The sequence below is a fragment of the Arachis stenosperma genome, chromosome 1 (assembly GCF_014773155.1).
Source record: "Arachis stenosperma cultivar V10309 chromosome 1, arast.V10309.gnm1.PFL2, whole genome shotgun sequence".
NCBI classification, from domain to species: domain Eukaryota; kingdom Viridiplantae; phylum Streptophyta; class Magnoliopsida; order Fabales; family Fabaceae; genus Arachis; species Arachis stenosperma.
In genome coordinates this window covers 98,110,269-98,128,786 of record NC_080377.1, presented here as the reverse complement: position 1 = coordinate 98,128,786, position 18,518 = coordinate 98,110,269, and the positions used below count along the sequence as shown (strand labels likewise).

Here is an 18,518-nt window from a genome sequence, read left to right as displayed (position 1 = left end):
AATGGGAATTGGGGTTGAATCAGATTCAAACAGAAAAGTAAATGAACAAGTAAAGCAAGAGCAGAAAATTGAAAATGGGAAAATTGGATCTCAGGACCCAGAGACTAGAAAACCAAGTCTAGATCTCAATGCCTTCCTAGATCCAACAAGAACAATAACAAAGGAATTGTAAATTGCAGGGAAATTAAATGAGAAAGCAAGTAGCAGAAATGAAATTCAATTTGCAGTTAAAGTAAACAAGATCCAAGGGGAGATTGAAACAGAATTCCTTCAATTCTCCAACCCAAGATCCAAGACAAGAGTAATTGAAAGTGAAAGCAATTAAACTAAGAAAATAAAGATCATTCAAGCTCCCAAAACAGAAAAGAAAACTCTCTAAAAAAACTAAAAAGGGAAGCTCCGTGACTAACTTGAATCTTAGCCTATTTATACACTTTCTTCAATTGATCTTCAAGCCTTGAGTTGGGCCTTTGCTCTTGATGGAATTGGGTTGAAAGAGGCCTTGGTTGATTGCTCTTGAAGCTTGGAGAAAAACCCAAGTGAACCAATTGAACCGGATGTGAGTTTTGCAAAGTTGGGTCCAAAGTTAGCCTCAAAGTTAGGGGGCTAACTTTGAGGCCAACTTTTCATATCAGCAAACATCTCTTCCTGCCACTCACGTTGGTGCCAACGTTAGGGGGCTAACTTTGACCCTAACGTTGGCCTTGCTTTGTGTTGGAGTGGCGCCAACGTTAGCCTCCAAGTTAGGGGGCTAACGTTGGCGCAAACGTTGGCTAGCCCTGGAGGAGATTTCTCATGCCAACGTTAGCCTCCAAGTTAGGGGGCTAACGTTGGCGCAAACGTTGGCACCCTGGGAAGCAAATCTTCATGCCAACGTTAGCCTCCAAGTTAGGGGGCTAACGTTGGCGCTAACGTTGGAACCCCTGGGAGACATTTTCAATTCCCAACGTTAGCCTCCAAGTTAGGGGGCTAACGTTGAGGCTAACTTTTCATTCAAAAGTTTGTGCCAACGTTTGAGGGCTAACTTCAACTCCAACTTCATTCTTCCTGGTTCAATTTCACTTGTTTCATTGTCTTCTCTTAGCCTCTAGCCATTCCTTCTCACTTCAATCCTTTTCCAAGCTTTCTTCACCTATCATAAATCAACCAAACACATCAAAGCTATGCTTGAAATCATGAGATATTCATTCTATCCTAATATGCACCAATTATGGCATCAAACCTCATGAAATTGCATGAATTCATACATGGTTGATTCAATCAAAGGAAGCATGAAAATCTACCTAAATTGGCTTGCTTAAGCCTCAAGAAAGTGCATAATTCAAGTGAAAACAAAAGAAAAAGACTAGTGAAACTAGGCTAAGATGACTTGTCATCATGTGACTTAGGGTCAAGTGTAAACCTCATGCCTCTCTCTGTAAAGGAGAAGCTAGGGATCTTTGAGGTACAAGCTGCAAGAATCTCACTAGAGATGGCAGACAATTCAAGAAAACAAGCCTATGGACTTGTAGAGGATGTTTTGGTGAAGATTGAAGACCATTACATCCCTGCTGATTTCATAGTCCTAAAGACTGGGAAGTGCATGGATGAATCCATCATCCTTGGCAGACCCTTCCTAGCCACAGCAAAGGCTGTGATTGATGTTGAGAGAGGTGAACTAATCAATCAAGTGAATGAAGAATCCTTTGTGTTCAAGGCTCAAGGATATCCCTCTGTCACCATGGAGAGGAAACATGAAGAGCTTCCCTCAAAACAGAGTCAAACAGAGCCCCCACAGTCAAACTCTAAGTTTGGTGTTGGGAGGCCACAACCAAATTCTAAGTTTGGTGTTGAACCCCCACATTCAAACTCTAAGTTTGGTGTTGGGAGGTTCCAACATTGCTCTGAGTATCTGTGAGGCTCCATGAGAGCCCTCTGTCAAGCTACTGACATTAAAGAAGCGCTTGTTGGGAAGCAACCCAATGTTATATTTTATCTATTTTTCCTTGTTATTTTATGTTTTCTGTAGGTTGATGATCATGAGAAGCCACAAAATCAATTGAAAAAGCAAAAACAGAATGAAAAACAGAAAGAAAAATAGCACACCCTGGAGGAAGGTCTTGCTGGCGTTTAAACGCCAGTAAGGGTAGCAGTTGGGCGTTTAACGCCCAGTCTGGCACCATTCTGGGCGTTTAACGCCAGAAAGGGGCACCAGACTGACGTTAAACACCAGAAAAGGGCAAGAAGCTGGCGTTAAACGCCAGAAATGGGCACCAGCCCGGCGTTTAACGCCAGAATTGGCAAAAGGGTGCATTTTTGCACGCCACTTGGTGCAGGGTTGAATTTTCCTTGACACCTCAGGATCTGTGGACCCCACAGGATCCCCACTTACCCCACCACCCTCTCTCTTCTTCTTCACCCATTCACCAATCACCTCAACCACTCTTCCCCAAAAACCCCTCACCTATCAAATCCCATCTTTCTCTTCACCACTCACATCCATCCTTCATAAAACCCCACCTACCTCACCATTCAAATTCAAAATGGCGTGCAAAAATGCACTATGTGCCAATTCTGGCGTTAAACGCCGGGCTGGTGCCCATTTCTGGCATTTAACGCCAGCTTCTTGCCCTTTCCTGGCGTTTAATGCCAGTCTGGTGCCCCTTTCTGGCGTTAAACGCCCAGAATGGTGCCAGACTGGGCGTTAAAAGCCCATTTGCTAGCTTCACTGGCGTTTAAACGCCAGCAAATTCTCCTCCAGGGTATGTTATTTTTCTTTCTATTTTTCATTCTTTTTTTGCTTTTTCAATTGATTTTGTGACTTCTCATGCTCATAAACCTACAGAAAACATAAAATAACAAAGGAAAATGGATTAAATATAACATTGGGTTGCCTTCCAACAAGCGCTTCTTTAATGTCAGTAGCTTGACAGTGGGCTCTCATGGAGCCTCACAAATGCTCAGAGCAATGTTGGAACCTCCCAACACCAAACTTAGAGTTTGAATGTGGGGGTTCAACACCAAACTTAGAATTTGGTTGTAGCCTCCCAACACCAAACTTAGAGTTTGACTGTGGGGGCTCTGTTTGACTCTGTTTTGAGAGAAGCTCTTCATGCTTCCTCTCCATGGTGACAGAGGGATATCCTTGAGCCTTAAACACAAAGGATTCTTCATTCACTTGAATGATCAGTTCACCTCTACCAACATCAATCACAGCCTTTGCTGTGGCTAGGAAGGGTCTGCCAAGGATGATGGATTCATCCATGCACTTCCCAGTCTCTAGGACTATGAAATCAGCAGGGATGTAATGGTCTTCAATTTTTACCAGAACATCCTCTACAAGTCCATAAGCTTGTTTTCTTGAGTTATCTGCCATCTCTAGTGAGATTCTTGCAGCTTGTACCTCAAAGATCCCTAGCTTTTTCATTACAGAGAGAGGCATGAGGTTTACACTTGACCCTAGGTCACACAGAGCCTTCTTGAAGGTCATGGTGCCTATGGTGCAAGGTATTGAAAACTTCCCAGGATCTTGTCTCTTTTGAGGTAATTTCTGCCTAGACAAGTCATCCAGTTCTTTGGTGAGCAAAAGAGGTTCGTTCTCCCAAGTCTCATTACCAAATAACTTGTCATTTAGCTTCATGATTGCTCCAAGGTACTTGGCAACTTGCTCTTCAGTGACATATTCATCCTCTTCAGAGGAAGAATACTCATCAGAGCTCATGAATGGCAGAAGTAAGTCCAATGGAATCTCTATGGTCTCATTTTGAGCCTCAGATTCCCATAGTTCCTCATTAGGGAACTCATTGGAGGCCAGTGGACGTCCATTGAGGTTTTCCTCAGTGGCGTTCACTGCCTCTTCCTCCTCTCCAAGTTCGGCCATGTAGGTCATGTTAATGGCCTTGCACTCTCCTTTTGGATTCTCTTCTGTATTGCTTGGAAGTGTACTAGGAGGGAGTTCAGTAACTTTCTTACTCAGCTGTCCCACTTGTGCCTCCAAATTCCTAATGGAGGACCTTGTTTCAGTCATGAAAATTTGAGTGGTTTTGATTAGATCAGAGACCATGGTTGCTAAGTCAGAGTGGTTCTGCTTAGAATTCTCTGTCTGTTGCTGAGAAGATGATGGAAAAGGCTTGCCATTTTTAAACCTATTTCTTCCACCATTATTGTTGTTGAAACCTTGTTGAGGTCTCTGTTGATCCTTCCATGAGAGATTTGGATGATTTCTCCATGAAGAATTATAGGTGTTTCCATAGGGTTCTCCCATGTAATTCACCTCTTCCATTGAAGGGTTCTCAGGATCATAAGCTTCTTCTTCAGATGAAGCATCCTTAGTACTGCTTGGTGCATTTTGCATTCCAGACAGACCTTGAGAGATCAAATTGACTTGTTGGGTCAATATTTTGTTCTGAGTCAATATGGCATTCAGAGTATCAATCTTAAGAACTCCTTTCTTCTGATTTGTCCCATTGTTCACAGGATTCCTTTCAGAAGTGTACATGAATTGGTTATTTGCAACCATTTCAATGAGCTCTTGAGCTTCTGTAGGTGTCTTCTTCAGATGAAGAGATCCTCCAGCAGAGCTATCCAATGACATCTTGGATAGTTCAGAGAGACCATCATAGAAAATACCTATGATGCTCCATTCAAAAAGCATGTCAGAAGGACATTTTCTGATCAATTGTTTGTATCTTTCCCAAGCTTCATAGAGGGATTCTCCGTCCTTCTGTCTGAAGGTTTGGACTTCCACTCTAAGCTTACTCAATTTTTTAGGTGGAAAGAACTTTGCCAAGAAGGTATTGACTAGCTTTTCCCAAGAGTTCAGGCTTTCTTTAGGTTGTGAGTCCAACCATATCCTAGCTCTGTCTCTTACAGCAAAAGGGAATAGCATAAGTCTGTAGACCTCAAGGTCAACCCCATTAGTCTTGACAGTGTCACAGATTTGCAAGAACTCAGCTAAAAACTGATGAGGATCTTCCAATGGAAGTCCATGGAACTTGCAATTCTGTTGCATTAGAGAAACTAATTGAGGCTTAAGCTCAAAGTTGTTTGCTCCAATGGCAGGGATAGAGATGCTTCTCCCATAGAAGTCGGGAGTAGGTGCAGTAAAGTCACCCAGCACCTTCCTTGCATTGTTGGCATTGTTGTTGTTTTTGGCTGCCATGGATTCTTCTTTTTTGAAGATTTCTGTTAGGTCCTCTACAGAGAGTTGTGCCTTAACTTCTCTTAGCTTTCGCTTCAAGGTCCTTTCAAGTTCAGGGTCAGCCTCAACAAGAATGCTTTTGTCTTTGCTCTTGCTCATATGAAAGAGAAGAGAACAAGAAAATATGGAATCCTCTATGTCACAGTATAGAGATCCCTTGAGGTGTCAGAAGAACAGAAAAATAGAAGGAAGAGGTAGAAGGATTCGAACCTAGTGAGATAGACTTCGAATTGTGCATTGAGGAGGAGTGGTACTCCATAAATAGAAGGATGTGAGAAGAGGGGAAGAGATTTTTCGAAAAATAAGTAAAATATTTTAAAAACATTTTGAAAAAATTTTGAAGAAGATATGATTGAAAACTTTTTTGAAAAAGATGTGATTGAGAAGATATGATTTGAAAAACAATTTAAAAAGATTTGATTTTAAAAATTAATGACTTGCCTAACAAGAAAAGATATGATTCAAACATTAAACCTTTCTCAACAGAAAAGGCAACATACTTGAAATGTTCAATCAAATCATTAATTGTTAGCAAGTATCTTTGAAAAAGGAAAGAAATTGATTTTAAAAAAGATTTGATTGAAAAGATATGAGTCCAAAAATTTGGTGCTCAATACCATGGCATAAACACAACTTCGCACAACTAACCAGCAAGTGCACTGGGTCGTCCAAGTAATAAACCTTACGCGAGTAAGGGTCGATCCCACGGAGATTGTTGGTATTAAGCAAGCTATGGTCATCTTGTAAATCTTAGTCAGGCAGACTCAAATGATTATGGATGATATATGAATAAAACATAAAGATAAAGATAGAGATACTTATGTAATTCATTGGTGAGAACTTCAGATAAGCGAATGGAGATGCTTTGTCCCTTCCGTCTCTCTGCTTTCCTACTGTCTTCATCCAATCCTTCTTACTCCTTTCCATGGCAAGCTGTATGCAAGGATTTCACCGTTGTCAGTGGCTACCTCCCATCCTCTCAGTGGAAATGCTCAACGCACCCTGTCACGGCACGGCTATCCAGCTGTCGGTTCTCGATCATGTCGGAATAGAATCCAGTGATTCTTTTGCGTCTGTCACTAACGCCCCACAATCGCGAGTTTGAAGCTCGTCACAGTCATTCAATCATTGAATCCTACTCAGAATACCACAGACAAGGTTTAGACCTTCCGGATTCTCTTGAATGCCGCCATCAATTCTAGCTTATACCACGAAGATTCCGGTTAAAGAATCCAAGAGATAAACATTCAAGCCTTGTTTGCTTGTAGAACGGAAGTGGTTGTCAGTCACGCGTTCATAAGTGAGAATGATGATGAGCGTCACATAATCATCACATTCATCATGTTCTTGGGTACGAATGAATATCTTGGAACAAGAACAAGCCAAATTGAATAGAAGAACAATAGTAATTGCATTAATACTCGAGGTACAGCAGAGCTCCACACCTTAATCTATGGTGTGTAGAAACTCCACCGTTGAAAATACATAAGAACAAGGTCTAGGCATGGCCGTGAGGCCAGCCCCCAGTACATGATCAAAGGATTCAAAGACCTAAAGATGATCTAAGATCCAAAGATGAAAAATACAATAGTAAAAGGTCCTATTTATAGGGAACTAGTAGTTTAAGAATTACAAAGATGAGTAAATGACATAAAAATCCACTTCCGGGCCCACTTGGTGTGTGTTTGGGCTGAGCATTGAAGCATTTTCGTGTAGAGACTCTTCTTGGAGTTAAACGCCAGCTTTTGTGCCAGTTTGGGCGTTTAACTCCCACTTTGGTGCCAGTTCCGGCGTTTAACGCTGGGAATTCTGAGGGTGATTTTGAATGTCGGTTTGGTCCATCAAATCTCGGGCAAAGTATGGACTATCATATATTTCTGGAAAGCCCAAGATGTCTACTTTCCAACGCCGTTAAGAGCGCGCCAATTGAGCTTTTGTAGCTCCAGAAAATCCACTTCGAGTGCAGGGAGGTCAGAATCCAACAGCATCTGCAGTCCTTTTCAGTCTCTGAATCAGATTTTTGCTCAGGTCCCTCAATTTCAGCCAGAAAATACCTGAAATCACAGAAAAACACACAAACTCATAGTAAAGTCCAGAAAAGTGAATTTTAGCTAAAAACTAATAAAAATATACTAAAAACTAACTAAATCCTACTAGAAACATACTAAAAACAATGCCAAAAAGCGTACAAATTATCCGCTCATCATAAATCAATAGTGGGAATTTCAGATAGGCGTGTGGAGATGCTAGAATCCTTTTGAATCTCTACTTTCTTATTGCTTTCATCCAATCCTTCCTACTCCTATCCATGGCAAGCTGTATGTAGGGCATCACCATCATCAATGGCTACTTTTAATCCTCTCGGGAAAATGGTCCTATGCGCTGTCACTGCACGGCCAATCATCTAGAGGCATCACCCTTGTTGATAGCTACATCCCATCCTCTCAGTGAAAATGGTCCAAATGCTCTGTCACAGCACGGCTAATCATCTGTCGGTTCTCAATCAGGTTGGAGTAGAATCCCTTGATTCTTTTGCGTTTGTCATCACGCCTAGCCTTCAGAAGTTTGAAGCTCGTCACAGTCATTCAATACCGGAATCCTACTCGGAATACCACAGACAAGGTTAGACTTTCCGGGTTCCCGATATCCTACTCGGAATACCACAGACAAGGTTAGACTTTCCGGATCCCCATGAATGCCGCCATCTATCTAGCTTATACCACGAAGATTCTGTTGGGGAATCTAAGAGATATGCGCCCGGCCTAAGGTAGAACGGAAGTGGTTGTCAGTCACGCGCGTTCATAGGTGAGAATGATGATGAGTGTCACGGATCATCACATTCATCAAAGTGTTGTGCAACGTATATCTTGGAATAAGAATAAAAGAGAATTGAATAGAAAGTAATAGTAATTGTATTGAAACTTGAGGTACAGCAGAGCTCCACACCCTTAATCTATAGTGTGCAGAAACTCCACCGTTGAAAATACATAAGTGAAAGGTTCAGGCATGGCCGAATGGCCAGCCCCCTGAATGATCAAAAGACCGAATGATCAAAGACTAAACAGTCAAAAGATTAAACTGTCAAAAGATGTCTAATACAATAGTAAATTATCCTATTTATACTAGACTTGCTACTAGGGTTTACATGAGTAAGTAATTGATGCATAAATCCACTTCCGGGGCCCACTTGGTGTATGCTTGGGCTGAGATTGATCTATCCACGAGTTGAGGCTTCTCTTGGAGTTGAACTCCAAGTTATAACGTGTTTTGGGCATTCAACCCCGGATCATGACGTGTTTCTGGCGTTTAACTCCAGACAGCAGCATGTACTTGGTGTTCAACGCCAATTTACGTCGTCAATTTCCGAATAAAGTATAGACTATTATATATTGCTGGAAGGCTCTGGATGTCTACTTTCCAACGCCGTTGAGAGCGCGCCATTTGGAATTCTGTAGCTCCAGAAAATCCATTTCGAGTGCAGGGAGGTCAGATTCCAACAGCATCAGCAGTCCTTTTGTCAGCCTTTTTCAGAGTTTTGCTCAAGTCCCTCAATTTCAGCCAGAAATTCCCTGAAATCATAGAAAAACACACAAACTCATAGTAAAGTCCAGAAATGTGAATTTAACATAAAAACTAATGAAAACATCCCTAAAAGTAGCTTGAATTTACTAAAAACTACCTAAAAACAATGCCAAAAAGCGTATAAATTATCCGCTCATCACCTGACATTTGTCGGGATTAGCTTCTATGCCTCTTTGAGTCAGTATGAACCCCAAGAACTTCCCAGCTTCTACTGCAATGGTTCATTTTGAGGGATTTAGTCTCATCTCAAGCTTCCTTATAGTGGAGAAGACTTCTGAAAGGTCGGACAACATTGTTTCGTTATTTTTTGTCTTAACGAGCATATCATCCACATATACCTCCATGAGTTTTCCTATATGAGGGAAATCACTTTATTCATCAGCCTTTGGTAGCTAGCTCCTGCATTCTTTAATCTAAAAGGCATCACTTTGTAGTAATAGTTTGCCTTTGGAGTGATGAAGGAGGTCTTATCTTGGCCCGGCTTATATATTGGGATTTGACTGTATCCCAAGTAGGCATCCATAAAGGACAAGTATTTATAGCCTGATGCGGACTCGACCACAGTGTCAATGCTAGGGAGTGGATAAGGGTCCTTGGGACAGGCTTCGTTGAGGTCTATATAATCGACGCATATTCTCCATTTTCCATTTTGCTTTTCAACCAACACAACGTTGACCAGCCAAAGCGGATATTTGACCTCCCTTATGAATCCTGCTTCTAGTAAAGTTTGTACTTGTTCTTCTACGGCTTGTGTGATGAACGGATTATTTGATGGTAAAGAATTTCATAAATGAAATCTCGTTGCAAGCATAGTTCTAAACCAACAAACAATTCCTTCATTCAAACATTTGGTTGTCACAAGTACAAACCCCTAATAAAACTAATAACCGAAGTATTTAAACCTGGGGTCGTCTCTCAAAAAATTGCAAGGTAGTGTTATTGTTATTGGTTATGGGCATGTATATTTTGGGGTTTTGGATAAGGAACAAGAAAAGTAATTGGCAATGAAAATCAAATGATAAAAAGGTCTTGGCAAGGTTTGGTGGTCAAGGATCTCTATCCTTATCACTAACCACAATATGAAAATTGCAAGGATCAATCCCATTAAGTCATCCTCTACTAGTAAAGGAAAGTTAAATGAGCTATATCAATCCAAGTCCATAAGTCCTAGCTATTCACTAATTGAATTAATGAGAGCCAGAGTCAATGGCTACCAACTATCAATCACTTGGACATTAGTAACTCAAGAATTTCTAAGTTACCATCCCAAGCCAAGAACATAAACTTCTACTCTAAAATCCTTCCAAGCATTTTACCAAACACTTGGAAGGCATAAAAGGAAAGCATAGTAAATTGACAACAAGAATAAAATCTAACAACTACTAATTGCAATGAATTAACAACAACAATAAAGGAAAGCATAATTAACATGAATTACCTCAAATTGCATTAAAAGAAAATAAAAGGAACAAGAGTGTATCAACAATAAAGTATAGAAACAAAATAAAGGAACAATATGTAACAACAAAGAATTGAAAAGGAAAGTAGATGAATACAAGAATTGAAGCCAAGATCTAAGAAGAAATTAACCTAAACCTAATCCTAATTCTAGAGAGAAGAGAGAGCTTCTCTCTCTAGAAACTAACTAAAGCATCAACTAAAAACTCCCTCTAAAACTACTTCCTAGATTAGATGATAACTCCCTCCTTTAATCTTTGGTTTTAATAGCATCAGAAGTGAGTTGGATTTGGGCCTGGGAAGTCCGAAAATCGCCCGCAGCGTTTTGCCTTTAAGTGAGCCACGTGCGAGCATCGACGCATACGCATGGGTCACGCGTACGCGTCGCTTTGGCATTTTGCTTCCACGCGTACATGTCATGTACGTGTACACGTCGCCATGCGACTCCACAATCCACGCGTGCGCGTCTGTTGCGTGTGCGCATCAATGAATGCACTGCGCGTGCGCGTCAATGAATGCATCCCAAATCCTTGAGTTTCCATGTGTTCTCCACTTTGCATGCTTTCCTCTCCACTCCTTTTATCCATCCTTAGCCTTTTCAATCTAAATTAACTTAACAAACACATCAAGGCATCTAGTATAATGAAAGGTGGATTAAAATCATCAAATTAAAGGCCTAAAAGCATGTTCTCATACTCAAGCACAAATTAAGGAAGAATCACAAAACCATGCTATTTTATTGAATAAATGGAAAAAAAGTTGACAAAATACTCTGAATTCAACACAAGATAAACCCTAAAAATAGGGTTTATCATTGTGTTTGCTCTAGTTTGAGTTTTCTACGCTTTTGTTGAACAGGTCGGAAACCTGGGTATACAGCAATCTTATGGCACATCAAGTCGGGATCTATACCGGGCATGTCGGAGGCTTTCTAGGCAAAGAAGTTCGAGTTTTTCCTCATTAATACAATGAGCTATTTTTTCAGACTTTCCTCCAGGTTTGCCCTTATGCTCGTTGTCTTGTCGAGGTGGTCTCCGATTTGAATTTCTTCTGTTTTGCCTTCTAGTTAGGGTCGTAGTTCTTCTCGAACTCGAGCTCTGCCTAACTTTGACTTCTTTGCCTTCTGAGCTGCCTTTCAAGCTAAGGCTCTCATTATAGCATTTTCTTGCTAGCCTTTGATCTCCTTTATTGGTGGCTACCCCTTCAACTGTGGGAAACTGCATGCAAATATGCGGGGTGGAAACGACGGCTGTAAGTATCCTTGACATGGCTCCCTTTTCGAAGGTGGTGTACAATGAGATGTATCCAAGAGGCCGAATCGAGATATCTCCCAATCCAAAGAGGTTATCCGGGTACGCCTTAGATCATTTTCCTCTAACCCGAGCTTATCAAAGGCGGGTTTAAACAGGATATCCGCCGAGTTGCCTTGATCCACCAAAGTTCAGTAAAGGTTAGCGTTTCCCAGGACCATAGTTATTACCACTAGGTCATCATACCCGGGTACTATACCATGAGCATCTTCTTTAGTGAAGGAGATGGCGGGTAGGTCGGGTGATCGATCGTCCTGTCCGACTTGATATACTTCCTTGAGGTGTCTTTTCTGTGATGATTTTGATATCCCTCCTCCCACGAATCTACCATTGATCATATGTATATGTCGTTTAGGGGTGAAAGAGGGCGTTCTGGCCATCCTCCTTCTTCATCCCTTTTTCTCTTACTTGGGTCGTCCAACCTGTCTGCTAGGTATCTATCAAGTTGGCCTTCCCTGGCTAACTTTTCAATGATGTTTTTGAAATCGTAGCATTCATTGGTGAAATGTCCGTATAGTTTGTGGTACTCGTAATATTCTGTTCGACTTCCATCTTTCTTATGCTTGATCGGACGAGAAAGTGGAAGCTACTCTGTATGGCATATCTCTCTGTAGACATCGACCAGGGAAACCCTTAAAGAGGGGTGTAGTTGTGGTGCCTTCGAGATTTTTCTACGTTTTGTTCTTCTTTTTTCTTGGGTTCCCTTTCCTTGTCCCGACTTTGATGATAGGGCAAGTTGGTTTACGGGGGAGGTTCCCTAAGTCGGGAGTTTTCTTCCATGTTGATGTATTTCTCTGCCCTTTCTTGTAGTTCATTGAGGGGGGAGGGGTGTCGGTTGGATATGGACTGGGAGAATGGCCCTTCTTTTAAACCATTAACAAAACCCATTATTGTCGCTTCAGTTGTAACACTCTGTTACCCTAAGCCTTACCTCTAGCTGTAAAGCAAAGGATAACAAATTGTCACGATAGTTCTAAAGTGTATAATATATAATATATGTCCAAAAATTTATATAACTAGAAACCCGATGAAGGAATAAAGCTCAAAGTCGCATAAAGCGGAATTACAAAATGCGAAGCGTTTACACACGATAACTAAACTCGTAGGTACAGACAGAACAAGGCATAATATATATATATATAACCTTGTAGATAGCTCTAGGATACACAAGGTAATAAATAAAGTAAACAAGATATATATAAGTATGATATACAAAAAGAGGACTAGTCATAGCCTGCGGAGTTTAGACTGGCTAGTCAACTGCATACAACAGAGTTTTGAAGTTTTAAAATAGCAACAACCTATCTCTCAAAGTTTTTTTAGAAATAAAGCCTCTAAGGCAACAAAGTTAAATATACAAAAGGTGAGTGAATACTACAACAAAGATAAAGTGAAATAAAACATAAGGGAGATCATCCTTCGCTCTGCCACCATATTCGTAAACTCACCGTGGTGAGTTGCGACCTGCATCTGAATAACAACAACAACATATGGTATGAGAATCGGAGGTTCTCAATATGGTAATAGTGCCGAGTATATAAGATGTAAGGTTCCGAGATGCTAAAGGCAATCATAGAACTTCACACCGATATTCAAGCTTAAAACAAATAATTAACTTAAACTAAACACCATAAACAGGGTTATCTAAACTTAGGGGAATTTCTAGCTAATACTAATCACACCGTTGTATCCTACAGCCTTCACCAACCTAACCTCCGTGCGATCCCATCGCCACCGCCTACCGAGCCTCCTCAATCCCAGTAGAAAACACATGTAATGTAGACAAGTAAAGCATAAGTAGAGTACATGTATAGCAAATAGAACAATTAGCAAGTAAACATGTGATTCATTTAGGCATAACAGAAATTAAGCAAAGCACACAGACAGGTAGAAGATGCATATGATGAATGCCTTTTCTATTGGCTCGTGATATCACTTGTCGGTCCACAAATGCCAACCCGACACATCCTCCTGGATGTAGCCTTCCTGCCACGTCTAGAGATATAGGCTCTGCACACTCATGCAGCAGAGAATTCTGCCACACTGGAGATATAGGCTTCGCACACTCATGAAGCAGGGAGTCTGCTACACTAGAGATATAGGCTCTCAACAATCATGCAGTAAGGAAAGAAACAATAGCAATTGTCTCATCATAAATCATTCCAAAGATAAAGTGTTGGGCACACTCTTGCAGTAGAAAAATCAGCCATGCCGGAGATATAGACTTTGCACACCCATGCAGCAGAAAAATTTGCCACACCGAAGATATAGGCTCCGCACACTCCCATATAATCCAATAATATCATCATTCCTTTCCAAGTTTTCAACTAATCATAACCATCACCGGTTTCCAATTCCTCAAATCATTATCAACTATCGTCACCTCTTAAGTTCTCTGAGTCATCTCCAATATAATACTCCACCCGCTTACTCACAACTTCAGAAATCTAAGTCTCCATCTTCTAAACTCATGTAGAAATTTATCTATTTAAGTTTATAACTCATCTTTAATAGTATTAAGAACTAAGCACTAGATAGTATTCTTAAACGGTATTTAAAGAATGTATGGGAAGCTAGAGAACCTTTGAAAATGAAGAAAAATGAATTTTCAACAAAATAGGGGTCTCGCGTACGCAAGCCACTGCCTCGCGTACACATGCAGTAAAAAAAATGGGTGGTCGCATACGCAACCACCTGCTCACATACGCAAGTGTCCAAAACAGAATGGGATGCTCGTGTCGCGTGTTAAGTTTCGCGTACGCAAGCCTTAGTAGACTTAGAAAAATGTTAAAGCTGCAGAAATCAGATTTTTATACCAAACTTCAAACGCTCATAACTTTCTCTACAAAACTTTGTTTTCCTCCAACTTTATATCATTTTAAAGCTTTTGAAGTCATCTTTAATTTAAGATAAAAATTGTTAAATTTCAATGTCTGGGGCTCAAGTTATGATCCATCAAAGTTCATAAAAATAAGAGTTTACAAAACTCACAAGGTTCTCTTTTTTTCCAAAACATCAAACCAAACCAAAGCCAACACACCAAAATCCCAATCCTATACTTCATGTACCTTATCAATCAAACACACATCACTACCAAAGTACCCAAATCAATTCCATTCCTCAATTCATTCCATAACCCCAATTACAATAACATTATTCCATATACGAGCCATATACCCAATTATCATCATTCATCATCAAATCATATAGTCATCATCATTATTATTCCAATTCCTTCCACACATCACCACTACAACATCTATTAATTCCCATCAACAATACTAATCATCAATTTTTTCATCAATATCATAATCAAACTCTAACATACACAACTCATAAAATCTTCATCACAATTCAAACGCCACATACATAATCCAATCCACCATTTACTTAATTCAATCCTATCTTAAAGTCAACTAGTCTAAGTGTCCAGAAACATTACATATTACATAAAGGAAACCAAAACTATACCTTGGTCGATTCCCATGCAACTCAAAACATCAAGCAAAGCCACCAAGCTCAAAACCACTAAGCATCACTCCAACAAATTCCAAAACTCAATCTAATATCATACATATATCAAAAACAAAACCTAAGATTCACAAAATAACTAAACACAAGGGTTTAGTAAAACCTTACCTTACCCAACGAGATTAGGGGTAAAACCCAATAATTACCCTCTACTAGAGATCACCTAAACAATCAAAATCACAAAACTTACTCAAAATTCAAACCTAAAAATGCAGAATTATTAGGGCTGGAAAATGGAGCTTGAGTTTCAATTTCTTACCAACAATCCCTAGTTAGAAACGAAGAGCTCGACAAGAGTTTCATGTGACCGCAAACAGCTTGTCAATCGGAACTCTGTAGCTCAAGTTATGGTCACCGAAAGTGGAGGATGAATAGTGACCAAACCCTTTGCTCTCCTCTCTCTCAAAGTTGTGTCCCCTTTCTTGTTTCTTGGTGAAAATGAGATGAATGCTCATTAGTTAAGGTATTTATATATTGGACTTGGGCTCGGTCTAATCCGCTAAGTGTTTTTGGCCCATTTGGCCCACTTTGGGCCAAAACCTTTAGAATTAGTACTCGGTTTTCAATTCTAAGTTATTTTTGTCTTTTCAAAATAATAAATTCAATTTTCAAAATCTTATTTTTCTCAAAACGCAGTATCGGACATACTAGAGCTGGTACTGCCGGCTTCAGCACCAGTACACATTTTTCAACTCAGAAAAATTCATTGAATTCAAATTTCACCTTTATATTTTAGAATTAAGATGTCTAATTTTTCACAATGATTTCGAGCAGTTAAAATAATTATTTTATTAAAATGGTTTTATGTTAAAAACTCAGGTTCTTACATCAGCTGGTAGGCTTTGGATCTCTAAGCAGGCCTTGTTGAATCTTTCCATGTACTAGCAAAGGCTCTTCCTGACCTCTTGGTTTACTCCTAGCAAGCTTGGGACGTGCTTTGTCTTGTCTTTCCGGATGGAGAATCTGGTCAGAAACTTTCTGGCCAGGTCATCAAAACTGGTGACTGACCTAGGGGGCAGGCTATCAAACCATTTCATGGCAGCCTTCGTTAAAGTAGTCGGGAATGCTTTGTAACGAGTTGCGTCAAAGGCGTTGGACAAGTACATCCGGCTTCTGAAGTTACTGAGGTGGTGGCTAGGATCGGACGTTCTGTCATAGAATTCTATGTCGGTGATTTGAAGTTCCTAGGAACTTTAGCCTTCATGATCTCCTCTATGAATGAATCTTGTCCTCCCAAGGGACTTTCTGACCTAGTGGTCCGACTTTGAAAGTTGGCTTCCATCTTATGGAGCTTTTCTTCTAGCTCCTTTCATCTTCTCAGTTCCCGCTCGGCCTCTCACTGTCGCTCGGCCTCACGTTCGAGCTGTCTCAAGAGATCTTGTTGTCCATGGACCATGGTCAATATCTCTGTTGCATGAGGATGGTCCTCGTCCCTGAGGTGGTGTACTTCAGAATGGATCCTCCTAAGGTGAAGGTTTCCTAAAAGCCCTTCTTCATCAGGTCCTTCCATATGTTGTGGTGGAGGGGGTGTATGACGGCGTGATTTTCTGGCTAAGCTTCTTGCTCAGGTTCAGATACGGCATGGCCATCCTCTGGTTGGTTGTCCGCCATAGTCATGAGAAGACTTCCAGGTCCCCGGTAACATGATGCCAGGGAATATTGGCTACTTTTACTAGCCTTTTTTGTATGCTTTAGATTGGTTTTATGCATTTTCTTAGGAAATAAGCAAGTATTTAGTTGAAAATGCATTCATACCTTGATTCAAGTAAACATTGTGAATTTTGAATGATTTCATGAGAATAATGCATGAATTGAATGATAAATTGAATGATGCATGATCTCATGCTTTAGAGCAAAGCTTTGATGCACTTTGTTTATTTGATTTCAGGCAAAAAGAAGTAGAAAAGAGCCACGTTAGTGGCTACGTTAGAGCCACTAACGTGGCCATTAACATAGAAGGAAAGCAAGCTTGGAAAGTTAATGGCAACATTAATGCCACTAACTTTAGCGAAGGGCAAGAAGACCCACGTTAGCGGCCCCGTTAGTGCCACTAACGTGGGCACTGATGTGGAAAAAAGGGGAAGGAGCCAAGTTAGTGGGAATGTTAATGGCATTAACTTTGAAGAAGGAGAGCATGGAAAGTTAGTTGCAACGTTAACGCCATTAACTTTAGCAAAGCAAAGGAAGACCCACGTTAATGGCTATGTTAACGCCATTAACATGAGCCATTAACGTGGAGAATGGAGCAGCATGGAAAGTTAGTGGCAACATTAATGCCACTAACTTTGGCGAAGCAAAAAAGGCCGACGTTAGTGCCGAGCAACATCTTACCTAGCAGCCTGACTATGCCTTCTTCAAATAAGAATAACTTGAGCTACAAAGCTTCAAATGAGGTAATTCTAGTGGCATTAGAAAGTAGGAATCCAGTGCGTTCCAAAAATATATGGCATTACATAATGGAAACTAAATTTGAGGGAGAAAACCTACCCCGAAAGTGCAAAGATGAACAGGTATCAACCTGTAGTAAGGCCAACTGACCTTTTCACGTTCTAAGAAGTGTAACTTGAGATGTAGAGCTCTAAATGATGCGCTTCCAAGAGCGTTGAGAAGTAGACATCCAGGGCTTTCCAACAATATATAATAGCATGGGATGGACATTAATTTTGACCTTCAGAACCTAGAAATATTAATCCCCAGAACGCTGACGTTAGTGGCTAACATTGCCACTAATGCCAACGACTACGCCAGCGACCCTGTCCCCTTCAAAGGAACATAACTTGAGTTACTGACGTCCAATTGAGGTGATTCCAGTTGTGTTAGAAAGCTGACATTCGGAGATTTCTAATGATATATAATACTTTATAGTGGGCATGAAATTAGAGCACAAACAATAGGCATCTTTAAGACCCAAGAACACCAACTTGGAGCAAGTCATGACGTTAGTGGCAACGTTAGCCACACTAACTTCAGTACTAACGCCACACTTGTAGCGTTAGTGTGACTAACGGTAGCACTAATGTTAGCACCTGGACCTTAACTTGATTCGCTTCTCTTTCAAGGATCACCCAACCTCAAGCACGCAAGCCCACACTTGTCAACCAATCAAGGCCACAAGAAGTATCTAGAATAGTTAATTTTCATTTCATTGTAATTTGCTTTCAATTTCATTTTATTTTGTAATTTAGGAGAGCCTATATAAAGGCCTTAGTTTCTATATTCAATTCATTTGGTATTGGGGGGCTGGAGGCTGGAACACACCAGAGATGGGGTCTTCGGGCTCCCTCCCCTCACACACTTTTCCTTCTTTTTTTTTCTTAGTAGTAGTTTAATTCTAGTTTGTACTTTTCATTTATAAACTTTGAAGTTTCAATTTCAGTTTTAATCTTCATCTTTATTTTTCTGCACTTTGTTTCTTTTCTGTTTGAATAGGGCAATGAACAACTAACTTTTTTTATTGG

General features: G+C 40.4%; 1 non-coding gene across 1 annotated transcript; it reads left to right on the top strand.

Moving 5' to 3' along the window:
• The first annotated feature begins 4,627 nt into the window (after positions 1 to 4,627).
• Positions 4,628 to 4,735, top strand: LOC130951550 (small nucleolar RNA R71). Its single transcript, XR_009074015.1, has one exon. It is a non-coding gene; the product is annotated as a small nucleolar RNA R71 (small nucleolar RNA).
• Positions 4,736 to 18,518: the final 13,783 nt, after the last annotated feature.